The sequence below is a fragment of the Notamacropus eugenii genome, chromosome 1, assembly GCF_028372415.1.
Source record: "Notamacropus eugenii isolate mMacEug1 chromosome 1, mMacEug1.pri_v2, whole genome shotgun sequence".
Lineage (NCBI taxonomy): Eukaryota > Metazoa > Chordata > Mammalia > Diprotodontia > Macropodidae > Notamacropus > Notamacropus eugenii.
Genome location: NC_092872.1, coordinates 25,689,576 through 25,703,033, shown reverse-complemented (window position 1 = coordinate 25,703,033; position 13,458 = coordinate 25,689,576). Strand labels below are relative to the sequence as shown.

The 13,458-nt window shown below is 37.6% G+C and overlaps 1 protein-coding gene across 1 annotated transcript in view; it reads left to right on the top strand.

The window, feature by feature from the left end:
• CNTLN (centlein) overlaps positions 1–13,458 on the top strand; it is a 438,525-nt gene that overhangs the window by 303,482 nt on the left and 121,585 nt on the right. The window lies entirely within an intron of this gene.

The following is a 13,458-nucleotide window of genomic DNA, read 5'->3' as shown; positions in this document are numbered from 1 at the left end:
AGGTGCCTTGTTTGGAGTTGAAAGCTTTTCAAAATCTCTCTTCTTCTTACCTTTCCAATCTTGTACCCTTTTTTTCCTTTTCATGTACTCTGCAATCTAATCCTATCGCAAACCTGTCCTGGCACACAACATTCCATCTTCCGTCTCTGTGCTTTTTCCCAGGCTGTCCATCATGCCTGAAGCATTCTTCATCCTCACATCTGTCTGCCTCTTAGAATTTCTGACTGACTTCAAGTCTCAGGTCCAGCCAACCCGTCATTGTCCCCTTCCCTGTCCTCAGCTGCTGGAGCCTTCCCCTCCATGTTTACTTTGTATAGACCTTTGTACATCCTGTTTTCTCCCGTTGGTATTTAGGTCCTTGTGGTCAGAGACTGGGTATGTTATTCTCATTGTTTTTTAATCAGAATGTAGCAGGGTCAAGCAACCCAGTAAGTGCTTAAGAAATACTTATTGATTAATTGACATATTCAATTGAACTGATCCTTGTGCTTATTCTAATTCAGTCATAAAGCAATTCAAGATTTTCTTTAAAGGAAAGAAACATTCCTATTAAATTCTCTGGGAAAGACACAGGGAAATTGTTACTTTATACTAAAACAACCAGTAACTGGGTTTTACTCTACTGTCTAGTATTTTGTTTATTAGGACTGGGAAAAGCATAATTCACAAGCCACTTAATTTCATAGAATTAGTCTTAGACTAGCAGCGTCTGCATCCTAGTTCTGTCCTGGGTTTAAAACTGTACCTTACCTGTACCCAGGTCTCAAACTGTTATTGGAAGGTTAAGGACATCCCAACATGGCCAGATGACCCACTCATAGTAAGTGAACTGGTCCCATTCTTGAAGTCTGGAGAGGAGTCCTGGACAACATCAAGTCCTTTGTCAGTATTTAGATGAGATAGTTGAAGTTATGGCCTTTAAGTGTTCTTAACTCTGTTTTAGAAGTCAGGGGAGCCTGATTCCACTCAGGGTGGAAAGTTTGTTAAATTTTGCTTCAAAACCTCTGATCTGAGGACAAATTTTCTTACTTTATTTTTACTTCAGGCCACAAATCATTTGCTCTTGCTTTCTTGAAACAAATGAAAAGTTTTATAAAGTGAGATGACTGTTAGAAACATATACACAACAGAATGTAACACAAAATATATGGCTTAGAAGAAGCTAGGGGTTTGAAGAAAAGAGCTTTCTCCATCTCAGCTGGAACAGAAGCACATTTTATTTGCAAACTGAAAAGTGGCAGACAAGTTTCTTGATTGGTCCTCCTTACAACTTATGCACTGTGAGCAAAAAAAGAGAAAAGAGTAATGCAGGGCTTTTTGGTTGATGGCAGCCATCAGGCAGGCTGAGTGTAAGCCAGAATGGGGGCCTGCAGTTACATCCAGGAACTGTGGAGGAAGAAACAGTAGGATGTCATGCGGTTCCTCCTGCAGACGCACTGCCAGCAGTACCGCCAGCTGTCTACCCTGCGCTGAGCGCCCCAGGCACAGCAAACCCAACAAAGCTTGCAGACTGGAGTACCGAGACCTTCTTTACTCATGTTCGTCGTACACCCAGTTCCCAAGGGTGTAAACCACGGCAAACCTGTGCATCATGGTGTCAGTCAGCTGAAGTTTGCTGGGAGTATTCAATCTGTAACAGAAGAATATGCTGGCTGCCACTGTGGGACCCTGAGTCTTCAACTCCTATGGATGAGTGAAGATTCAACCTACAAATTCTTTGAGGTTATTCTTATTGACCAATTCCATAAAGCTATCAGATGAAACCCAGACACTCAATGAATCGCCACGCCAGTGCCCAAACACAGAAATGAGCCAGAGTCTTGGAAATGGTCACAGATTCTACCATGTCTTGGTCTGCTTTTTGGAGAAGGCGCAATACTTTCCAACTTCATTAATACCATTAATTGGTGCACATGAATTTGTAGACTTAAATGTCTAATGAACAGCATTTTGGATAGGAAAAAAGAGTAGGGCAGGAGTTAAACTAAAAATCTGATGTGTGCACATTGTTTCCTTCTCAAAACCAATTTTAATTCCCTTTCTTACAGCTAAGTACTCTTGAAATGCTGTACTAGTGCTATCACGAGGGAAATCCACATTTTAAACAGAGAGTTGGGCTATCTGCCAAGTGAAAATTAAGAGATTAAAAAAAACTGTTCTAATGGCAGGGTTCATGTACATTTTAGAGAGAATGGTGATTCAGCTAATCAAATAACTTGTAATCCACGTTCTTCTTTGAACATAGGGTAGGAAAGCTATCCAGAATGACTTAGGCCAGTCATTGCAAACCTCAAGTTGTTACAAAGTAAATGCCATACTTATGCTATTGTGTAATAAATGGTCTTACATTTCCATTAAAATCTCCATTGGGCTAGATATACTTTATTGGTTATGGAAAAATACAAAAAATATTGAAGAGAGGAAAAAATGACCTTTGAAAATGATATTACAATATTTTCACTTTAAAACATGCCTACAAAACTAGTTGAAAATATTTTGGCAACTATGAGACAACCAAATAAGTGTTGTAATTGACTAAAATTATGTTTCTTTATAATATTCTGTCCACTTGAGTAATGTAGTAAAATTCTACAAACATTGGTTTCTTCTCCTGATAAACTAGCATTTTTAAGGGACTTGAAATTGAAAAAAATATGCCAGTTTTAGGTATAGATAGATTTATTCTTCAGTCAGTGTTTTATTAAAATCTTTGAGGCCTATAACATTTAAAAAGCAGCCCAGGATAAAATATTGCAGATATTCATTTGTCAGTATAGTTTTTACTCATTGAACCTGAGGATTTGAGGTATCTTTTGATCTCAATAAAAGTTTTTTTTGTCAAAGGAACATGGAATTTTTGTGAGAATTAGGTGATATGGAGTTTAATTCCATGCTTCTCTTTTTTGCATCTTGAAATTACCACTAGTAATTCAGGTAATTTTGTCAAGTGTCTGTCTTTTAGTGCTGGAATAATTGTCCTCTTAAGACATAATAGTATTAAGGTTATTCTCCATTATTGAACCAAATTTCTAGCTGTCAGCCACTTAAGAAGCTTTTCATTGAATGTGCAGTTATACAATTATTTAAAACTGATTCCAGTCATTTAAAATACCATATAGAATATAATCAAAGAATTTCTTAAAACTCAAGAAAGCTTTTATTTTGGGAATATTAATTTTCTATGTCCTTTCAGCTAAAAGGCATCATGATGATAGTGGTTTATCAGAGCTTGCTTTGGGATGTTTGGTGTTACATTTGAACTACAAAACTTACTACATGCAGAGCAAGTACTTGTAGAATAGTCTGTGTGTTCTACTTGATGGGCCAACATACTAAAAAAAAAAGTTAAGCATTTTTTAACTTTAGGAATCAGTTCTTATAGTTTTAGACAAAAATGCCATGCAATCCTACCGAAATTCTTGTCAGATAAATACTTTGGGTTTGGATCAGTTTCTGTATAAAAAAAATTACTGCAGGCATTGGCTGAGTGATTTATGAAACAACACTTGCAAACTAGAATGGAACTAGTTTACAGGCACAAAGTGATCAATTCAGAATAAGACAGATAATGATGTGTTTTGTGATTCTCCAAAGTAAATACCAGAAATTTCCTTTTAAAAAATTTTAAATTTTATTTGCAGAAATTAAGTACATTTATATTTATGGCTTATATTTCAGATAATGATTGGCATAACAACTTGACTAAAACATAGTTATATATTGTGTGTACATAGATAATTATGTATTACGTGTATATATGTATCTATATCTATTTGAAAATTTTTTATTATAGTGTGACTTTTTAAAAAAAAGATCTTAAATACAAGTTTGATTCATTCAATTCACAGTATTTCCTTTTTGTCGTATCTGAGTTATAATATCAATTATAAGAATTTTTAACCATGATATAAAGCTTCCTAACAAAAGGGGGCTGTATATCCAGAGGTGGTGGATTCAAGTTAGATGAACACTTGTCAGATGTGACAGTGGTGATTCTTGTAGGAGTTAAATTAAATGAATTCTGAGGGCCCTTCCACTTCCGAAATTTACAATGCCTGCCATATTTTAGGAACTTTAATGCATATTTATTGATTCATTACATTTAATACATAATATTAACTCATTAATTGAATCAGTCTTGAAAATTCTGGACAAAGAATGGGAAATTGTACCGTCATTCAGTAGGTAGTGAACCTGAACTCTTCATTTAATTTTATAATATAAGGGTGTTTGGCGAGCACTTTTTTTGCTACTTATTCTTATAGCAAAATATTATTACATTTTAGGCTCATATTATAACTTAGTTCAGTTCCTGTGTAGTGCAGTCCCAATTCCAAATCCAAAATCTACCTTGGGCTCCAGATCCAGGCTTCCTGGCTTCTTTGCCAAGTTGTCTAGTTATAATATCCTCCTGCAATCCTGTCTCCAAGGTTGCTATGGATTGAGATCCTGGATCCAGTGGGGCCCTCCCTGGAAGCTGAAAGTGAGGAGGTCAAATGAAGCAGAACAAAAACAAATACTTCCAGACCCATTTCTCAGAGTCTGTATAAAAAAGAGGGAGGGCAAGGGAAGTTCTTCCCCTTGTCTTGGTTCACTTCATGGTACCTGCCTGTGGGCAGGATATAGGAGGAAAGAGCCCACAGAAAAGCATAGGAACCAGAAAGTGAAGCAGAAAGAAGGTGACCATCACAGTCTCTCTGGTTTTAACAATGGAGCCTGTTCCATGTAAATAGGCCATCAAAGGAGGCTATGCCCACTCATGTGGCAGGGAAATGGCACCTCCATTTTAGAAGATCTAGGCATGCTGAGAATAAACCTTTGTTAGGTGAGCTGCATGCTACGGAATTATGTCCACATTACATGTTTTAAATAGTCAATATTAAGATAATCAGATGGTTCATCACTAGGTTGTTCCCATTATCATGGGATAAGGCAAACACTAAGGTCATCTCAAATCATTAAAGTAATGTCAAGTAAGAAGTGGGAGCTTAGATTGTGGGAGCACAATCAATTGTCTTTGTAAGAAGGTAAAAGAATTTAATGCCCATTGAGTATGTTGATACTGAGTGACTTTATTTTACATGAATTCAACAATTTTATATTTTACATATATTTTCTGAAAATTAATTTTTAACTAAAATATTGAATTGTCTTTCTTGGCATATTAACATTCTACATTATTGCAAAAGCAAACCAGAAAGACATAAAGCAGAATATATAAGGTGACCTTTCAGAGTTTACAAGTGCAGTTCTTGACAAGAAGGGCCTCACTAATAATTGAAAGTGTGTATAAGTGTGAGGCCAAAGCCTTAACAAGAGATAGGTGTAAATGCCATTCTGTTCTATCAGAATCATATTGCCCAAGTGTGTTGTGTCTTTAGAGACCCCTTTCTCAGCATGAAAGCATCATCAAACAGATTCCAAGAGTAGGACTTGACAAAGGCAAACAAAAAAAAATACATATTTTAAGGGAAAATGTAACTTTATACATTAACTGGATCTTAAAAAACATGATGGATAATGAATTTCACATCATTTAGTTTTGTAAAATTTAGTTTACTGTGTAGAAAAACATTTCTCATAAAAGTTGTTTTAAGTATCTTTAGAAATTATTTTCATATGTTTTCTTTTTGTGATTGAGTGAATTCTTTTTGATAATTTCTTCCTCTAAAAACAATATTTTTCAGGTTCTTTATGCAGGAGGAGATTTGACAAGAAACGGGACATAAGTTTGAACCTAACAAAAAACACTTATGTTGGGTTGAGACCTTTTATGTCATTGGTATAGGATGTATTGCCTCCTCCAATTGCCACAAGTAGCAACTTATGATCTCAAAGAGGTGCCTATGTGTCTGAGTGGTTGAATGACTTGCTCATGTTTACTAGCTATTTTGTGTCAGAGATTAGACTTGAATATAGTTCTGACTCCAAAGCACTGAATCCACTGTGCCATCCTGGCTCTAGCTATATAGTGGACTTTTTAAGTGTTTTCATTACATATTCCTCTGGTTCTCTGCAATTTCAGTGAAGTATTAATCTCACCATCTGTCCCCTACATCCCTACTCACTTGCTGCTAAATGGAGTTGGAAGGAAGCTGAGCTGATTGGGTCCACTACAAATTCATGTTCCCTAATCTGGATGTGGTCCTCAAAATGTCCTCAGCAAGGTAATTCCATTATTCCTCCCTAACTGATTCTCTACCCAACTCCCTCCATAGACTTTTCCTCACTTCTTCATTCCTGAAGCATCTAGCACAACCCCTTTGCCCACGCTTTCCAGTTGAGGACCTTACCTCATATATTTCAGAGAAAATAGACACCAGGAAGTCCCTCTTCTCCTCTTTTCTACATCCTAAACTTCCTTGACATCTTTCATTCTCTCCATTATCTCAATATCTTTGATGAAGAGGTCAGTCAATATACATTTGTTGAATGCATACTATGTGCCAGGCACTATTTGCCATGTGTCTGGGAAACAAAGAAAGGCAGTCCATGTTCTCAAAGAGCTTATAGTCTAAGGGAGGAGATAGCAGGCAAATAATTATGTACAAATAAGCTGTATACAGGATAAGTTAGAAATAATTAGCAGAAGGAAGGCTCTAGCATTTAGGAAATCAGGAAAAGCTTCTTGTAGAAAGTGGAGTTATAGCTGGGACTTGAAGGAAGCCAGGAGGCACAGATGAGGAAGGAGAAAATTTCAGGAATGGAGAACAGCAAATTAAAATGCCCACAGTCAGAGATCAAGTTTCTTATGGTAGGAATAACAAATAGACAAGTACCTTTGGATTGTAGAGTACTTAGAAAAAAAGTTTAATGATGTCATGCTTGCATGGGTTCTAGATAATGGACAATAATATCGTGATATCCCAGTCATCGGTGGAGTGAACCAAGCTGGGTACTTGCTCCCATGCTTTTTAGCATGATGTTTTCAGCATGTTGTCAGATGCCTTCAATGAGGACGAAAATGGCATCAAGAGCAGCTATCACACTGATAGTAAATTATTTAATTTGAAAAAGCTACAAGCCAAGAATAAAGTAGAGGGAGAGTTGGTGTGTGACTTTTTGTTGGCAGATGATTATGCACTCAGTGCAGCTTCTGAGGTTAAGATGCATCAGATTATCAATCGAATCTCTGCTACTTGTTCTAATTTTGGCCCAATAATTAACACCAAGCAAGCAGAGGTTCTCCTCCAACCAGCATTCATATTTTGAGCCATGAATTCCAGCAAATGGAGAAATTTTGAATGCTGTGGATTAAGTTTATTTACCTTGGCAGTACACATTCTAGTATACATACTTGATGAGATTGCTGCATACATTGCCAGAGGTAGCTTAGTGTTTGGGAGGCTCCACAAGAAAGTGTGGGAGAGAAGAGGTATTAGACTGCTTACCAAACTGAAGATCTAAATAGCCATTTTGTTGACCTCATTGTTGTATGTCTGTAAAGCTGGACAGTATAGCAGCACCATTTCTAGAAACTGAACTGCTTCCATTTGAATTGTCTTAGGAAGATTCTAAAGATCACCTGGCAAGATAAGGTGCTAGACACTGAGGTCCTTTCTCAAACTGAAGTGTCAGGCGTTCAGACTCTGCTGCAGAGAGTGCAGGCCATGTTGTTCAAATGCTAAATGTATGTTTGCCTAAAAAACTATTTTATGAAGAACTCACATAAAGCAAGCACTTACATAGAGGTCAGAAGAAGCAATATAAGGTCTTTTTGAAGAGCTTTGGAAGCCATTGTGAGACATGGGGGACACTGGCACAGGACTGCCCAGCATAGTGTGCCTGTATCAAAGATGCTTATAATCTGTGAGCAAACAATTGCAGTAGCTCAAAAGAAAGGTGAGACAAAAATTTAGAAAACTGTTCATATGTACGGTTTGTGCCCGACCTATGGTAGAGTCTTCCTAACTTGTACTGATCTGATCCACTACAGTTGAATACACTGTACCTTGACCCTGACATAGTGATGCCATTTTGGTCCTCTTTGAGCATGAAGGACAACAACTAACCAACCAGCTAACCAACTTTGGAGAAGAATTGTTGAGGTACTATGTCAGAAGACTGAAAAAGTAGGGGGAACAAGGTTATGAAGGGCTTTGAACACAAAACAGAGAATTTTGTATTTGATCCTGGAGATGAAGAGAAACCACTTGATTTTATTGGCTAGGGGGATGACACAGTCACAACTGCATTTTAAGAAGATTAATTAAATAGCTGAATGAAGAGTGGACTAGAGTAGAGGAAACTTTTGGCAGATTGGACCAACCAGCAGGCTATTGAAGTAGTCTAGATGTGAAATTTTAGGGGCCTATACTAAGGTGATGTCAGTGTCAGAAGAGAGAAATGGAGTATGTAAGAGATGTTATGGAGGTGAAATCTATAGGACTTGGCAACAGATTAGACATAGAGGGGCAAATGATAGTTAGAAGTTGAGGGTGATACCTAGATTACAAACATGGGTAATTGGAACAATAATGGAACACTACAGTAATAGGGAAGTTGAGAGGAGCGTTAAAAAGAGGGGGAAAGACCATGAGTTCAGTTTTGGACATATTGAATATAAGATGTCATTGAGACATCCTGTTCAAGGTGTCTGATAGTTACTTGGAGATGTGAGATTGGAGTTCAGCAGAGAAATTACGGCTGGATAAATAGATTTGAGAATTGTCAGCATAGAGATGATAATTGAATCTGTCTGAATTGATGGAATCACCAAATGAGATCATTTAGCAGTAGAAAAGAGAGCCCAGGACAGCACTGTGGGATACAGGACACAACGTGTGACTGAGGTGAAGGAAGGTGAGAAGGAATAGTCAGATAAATAGGAGGAAAATCAGGATAGAATCATGTCGCGGAAGCCTAGAGGGAATAGGTTTTCATGTAGAAGAGAGTGACTGACAGTGTCAGAGGCATTAGAGAGATCAAGAAGGATGAAGATTTTAAAGTGTCATTAGGAGGATTGTTTGTCCTTTGTTCTCAAATAGGACTATGACATCAAGGCGGTGATACCATGACATGCAAGTGAATCGGATTTAAGTGAGAGAGAGCTGTGCAGGTCACCAGCCTCACTTTCTCCTCCTAAGCCATCTGCATCCAGTGGCCAGATATAGATCAGAATGACTGGAGATGGCTCAGGATGCAATGGGGGACCTTGGCCTTTTCATGCTAAGGTCTTTAATAGATCTCATTTTGACTGAGGCAATGACCATCCAGTGATTAAGGCTTCAAAAGAATTGAGGCAGAGAATGGCCCCTTTACCTAGTCAAAAATTAAAAGTAAGTAAATAAATAAAAAATCAGTCTGGGAGGGAAGACCCTCAGGGTTTCTGGTCAAAACAGAAACAGTTGCTATTTACATTCATCCTGAGCCAACCAGGGCCCAAACAGTGACCAAACAGGGCTTGACCTGAGACCTGTTGTTGGCCAATCAATGAGAGCTAGAGTGATTTGGGGTTAAGGCTGGTCTTTAAGTAAAAGAAAAGGTTTCAGAAATTAAAATTTATATTCTCTTTGGGCAGAGCACTGGCAAGTAAGGGTGTGATGCCCTATGTAGACAGAGGGAAGGGAGAGAGAAAAAGAAAGGAAGGAAGGAAGAAAGAAAAGAAAGAAAAACATTCCAGTTTGCTCCTCAGAGGGTTGCTCCTTTTCTACTCACAGAGGTGAGTAGAGGTTATTTGTCCTTCATTCAGCTCAGAAAACATTTTTTTATTTATTTTTGGCTAGGTAAAGAGGCCATTCTCTGCCTCAGTTCTTATGAAGCCTTATGGGCATTGCCTCAGGCAAAATGAGACCTGTTAAAGGCTTTAGCTTGAATAAGCCAAAGTCCCCCACCACATCCTGGGCCATCTCCAGTCCTGATCTATATGTGGCCACTGGACACAGATGGCTTCAGAGGAGAGAGTCAGGCTGATGACTTCTTACATCCCTCTCTCACTTAAATCCAATTCACTTGCATGTCTTGGCATCACCTCCTTGATGTCATGATCCTCTTCGAGAATAAAGGACAAATAGCAGTACCTCACTGATGTCGTTAGGCATCAAGGTGGCAGAGTGAGAGTAAGCATTAAAGTCTCGCTGTCCTCTCACATGCCCTCAGCAAAGATCTAGAGAAAGCACTAGATCCAATTCTTATTGAAAAAGCCAAAAAATTATAGTCATTTTTCCCACACAGGGAAGCTCAGGAAGTCAGACATGGAGATCTACAGACACTAGGGAAGGGGACTGGCCATGTGAAGTGGCAATAAGCTGGGAGCATTCCAGCAACCAGGGATTGAGAGAGGGCTAGCTAATACAAGGTACCAGAAAGAGATTCTAGTTTATTCCTGAGCAAGTGCTAGGTACCATCTCGGAGCTCTGTCACCTACCACCTGGTGTAAGGTCGCAGATCCAGGGTGGAGGAGAGCATTGGTGTGTGCTGAGCAAGAAACAACCTCAATACACAAATGGTAGTTCCCTGTGGTTCTGATTCTAGGAGCAGAGTGCAACATTCCAGACCCAGGGGAGTTGGCAGTTTACTCATTTTGGAACTTCAGAGCTTCCTTGTGGTTCACTTATCATGCAGCCATTTGCTGAGACTCCCAGATAAGAACAAAGTTCAAATCTGAGTCAAAAGACCCAGACCAGGAGGGCAGTGAGTAGATCTCCTGATTCATGCTACTTTGGGAGCCCCTGGCTGAAGATATGAATGCAATAACACAAAGGAAGACAGGAGTTCAGATCAGACAATCCTCCCATTCCATCCTAGAAGTCTACAGAGCCCAGAACTAAGTCCAAAGTCAAGAAGTAGACTAGAAGAATGAATAAACAAAAAAGGAACCAAACCATAAAGAGCTGTTATGGTGACAGAGAAACTCAAGATACAAACCCAGAGAGAGGAAGATAATGACTTGAAGAAATGTACAAACAGTCTCAAAGATAAATTCAGCTTGTAAAGAAGTCCAATAAGAAATTCCTAGAAGAGTTAAAAAAGGAACTAAAATGATTTTAGAAACCAACTGAGAGCAATAGGGGAAAAATTAGGGGCGGGGGGGAAAGTCAAGAGCTAGGGAAGAAAGATATAAAAAGAGAACTAACAGCTTGGAAAAAGAAGTACCAAAACTTACTGAAGAAAATAACTCCTTGAGAGTTGAAATTTGCCAAATGGAAGCCAATGACTTGAGACATCAAGAAATTACAAAACAAAGTTTAAAAAATGGAAAGAAAAATAGAAAAACAGTGAATCATTTTATCAGAAAAACAACTGAACTAGAAAATATTTTGAGGAAAGATAATTTATTAATTGTTGGATAACCAGAAACACAAGAACAAAAAAAAAAATAGCCTAGATATCGTATTTTAAGAAATCATAAAAGAAAACTGGTCTGATGTCTTAGAACCAGAGGAAAAAGTTCAGACTAAAAGAATTTGCAAATCACCTCCTGAAAGAAATCCCCAAATGAAAACTTCCAGTAATATCATAGTCAACATTCAGAGCTCCCAGGTCAGGGAAAAAGTGACTGCAAGCAATCACAACCAGAAGGAAAGAATTCAAGGATGTAGGAGGCACAGTCAGAATAAAAAATTATTTAGAACCATCACCATAAAAGAGGAGAAAACTTAGAATGTAATATTACAAAAAGAAAGGAACCAAGGTTTTAACACCAAAAACAACCATTCCAGCAGAATTGAGTATAATCTAAGAAGAGAATAAGTGAATTTTTAAAAATTAATTTATTTTTAGTTTTCAGCATTCAGTTCCACAAGATTTTGAGTTCTGAAGTTTCTCCCCATATTTCTGCTCCCCCATCCCAAGATGGCATGCATTCTGTTTACCCCTTCTTCCAATCTGACCTTCATTTTATCACTCCCCCTGCCCCCGCCACCTTTTATCTTCTTCCCTTCTGTTTTCCTGTGGGGCAGATTGCCTGTATATCTTATTTTCCAGTTGCATGAGTTTCACATTTTCTCCTTCCCTCTCTCTACATCCACTTTCATTGAGAAGGCAAGAAGTTAGATATAGGTTATGCATGTGTAGCTATGCAAAACACTTCCATAACAGTCATATTGTGGAAGACTAACTGTATTTCCCCTCCATCCTATCCACCCCCCATTTATTCTATTCTCTCCTTTGACCCTGTCCCTCCTTAAAAGGAACAAGTGTATTTTTTAACAAAAACAGGACTTCCAACTATTCCTGATAAAAAGATTAGAACTGAGTAGAAAATCTGATGAAGAAACACAGATGTCAAGGGAAATATAAAAAAGTAAATGTGTATGAGAAATAAGAAGGACTAAACAAAGTTAGACTGTTTACATTCTTTTTGATATATATATTTACCTCCTCAGAACTTTAGCATGACCAGGGGTCATAAAGTGAGTCTAATGAGACACAGAGCTTATTTGTGATTCTGTTGTGCTGATCTTAAAAAAACAGAGAGAGAGAGGATAGAATAGATTAGAAGTGGAATGAATGAACTGGGAAGGAGAGGGAAAAGAATAATAAGAATAGGTATACACACATAGTTGGGTATAGAAATGCATCTCACTCAAAAAGCAAATAGGAAGGAATGGGATTAAGAGGAAAAGGGAGACAAGAGGTAGTAGAATAAGGGAGGTGTTAGAAATACTCAAAGACAGGGCAGGGAAAAAAAAGAGAAGAATATATGTAAGAAAATAGGATACAGGTAAATACATTTAGCAATAGCAGTTTTGATTTTGAATGAGATGAACTCACCCATAAAATAAGACAGGATATCTCTTTAGTTTCTGACATTGTGTTCTTTAGAAGAAACACATTTGCATCAGAAAGATACATAAAGAGTTAAAATGAAGAACTAGAGCTTCATCTGAAATACAACAGAAAAGAAAAGCAGGGATAGTAATCATGATCTCAGACAAAACAAAAGCAAAAATAGACTTAGTTAAAATAGAAAAGCATGGAAATTACATTTTGCCAAAAAGTACCTTAGACAGTAATATCAATACCAAATATGTGGAACAAATGGCAGAGCACCTAGATTTTTAAAGGAGAAGCTAAATGAGTCACAGGAAGAAATAGGCAGTAAAACTAATAGTGGGGGAATCTTAATTTACTCCCTCCCAGACCTAGATAAATTGAAGCAAAAAAAATTAAGGAAGTTAAGGGCATGAATAGAATTTTTAAAAAGTTAGATATGTTAGATGTCTCGGGAGTATTGAATGGAAATAGAAAGGAGTATACTTTTCATAGCAGTGCCTGGCACAAAAACTGACCATGTAATAGGGCAGAAAAACTTCACAAACAAATGCAAAAACCCAGAAATATTAGATGTCATCTTTTGTAGACTTAATACAATATTATATTCAATAAAGAGTCTTTTAGCAAAGATGAAAAAATAATTAAAAACTAACTTAAACCTAAAAAATGAGTGGATCAAAGAACAGATTATCGAAATAGTAAGTGCATTACAGTAATGGTACAGTTGAGATAATATACTAA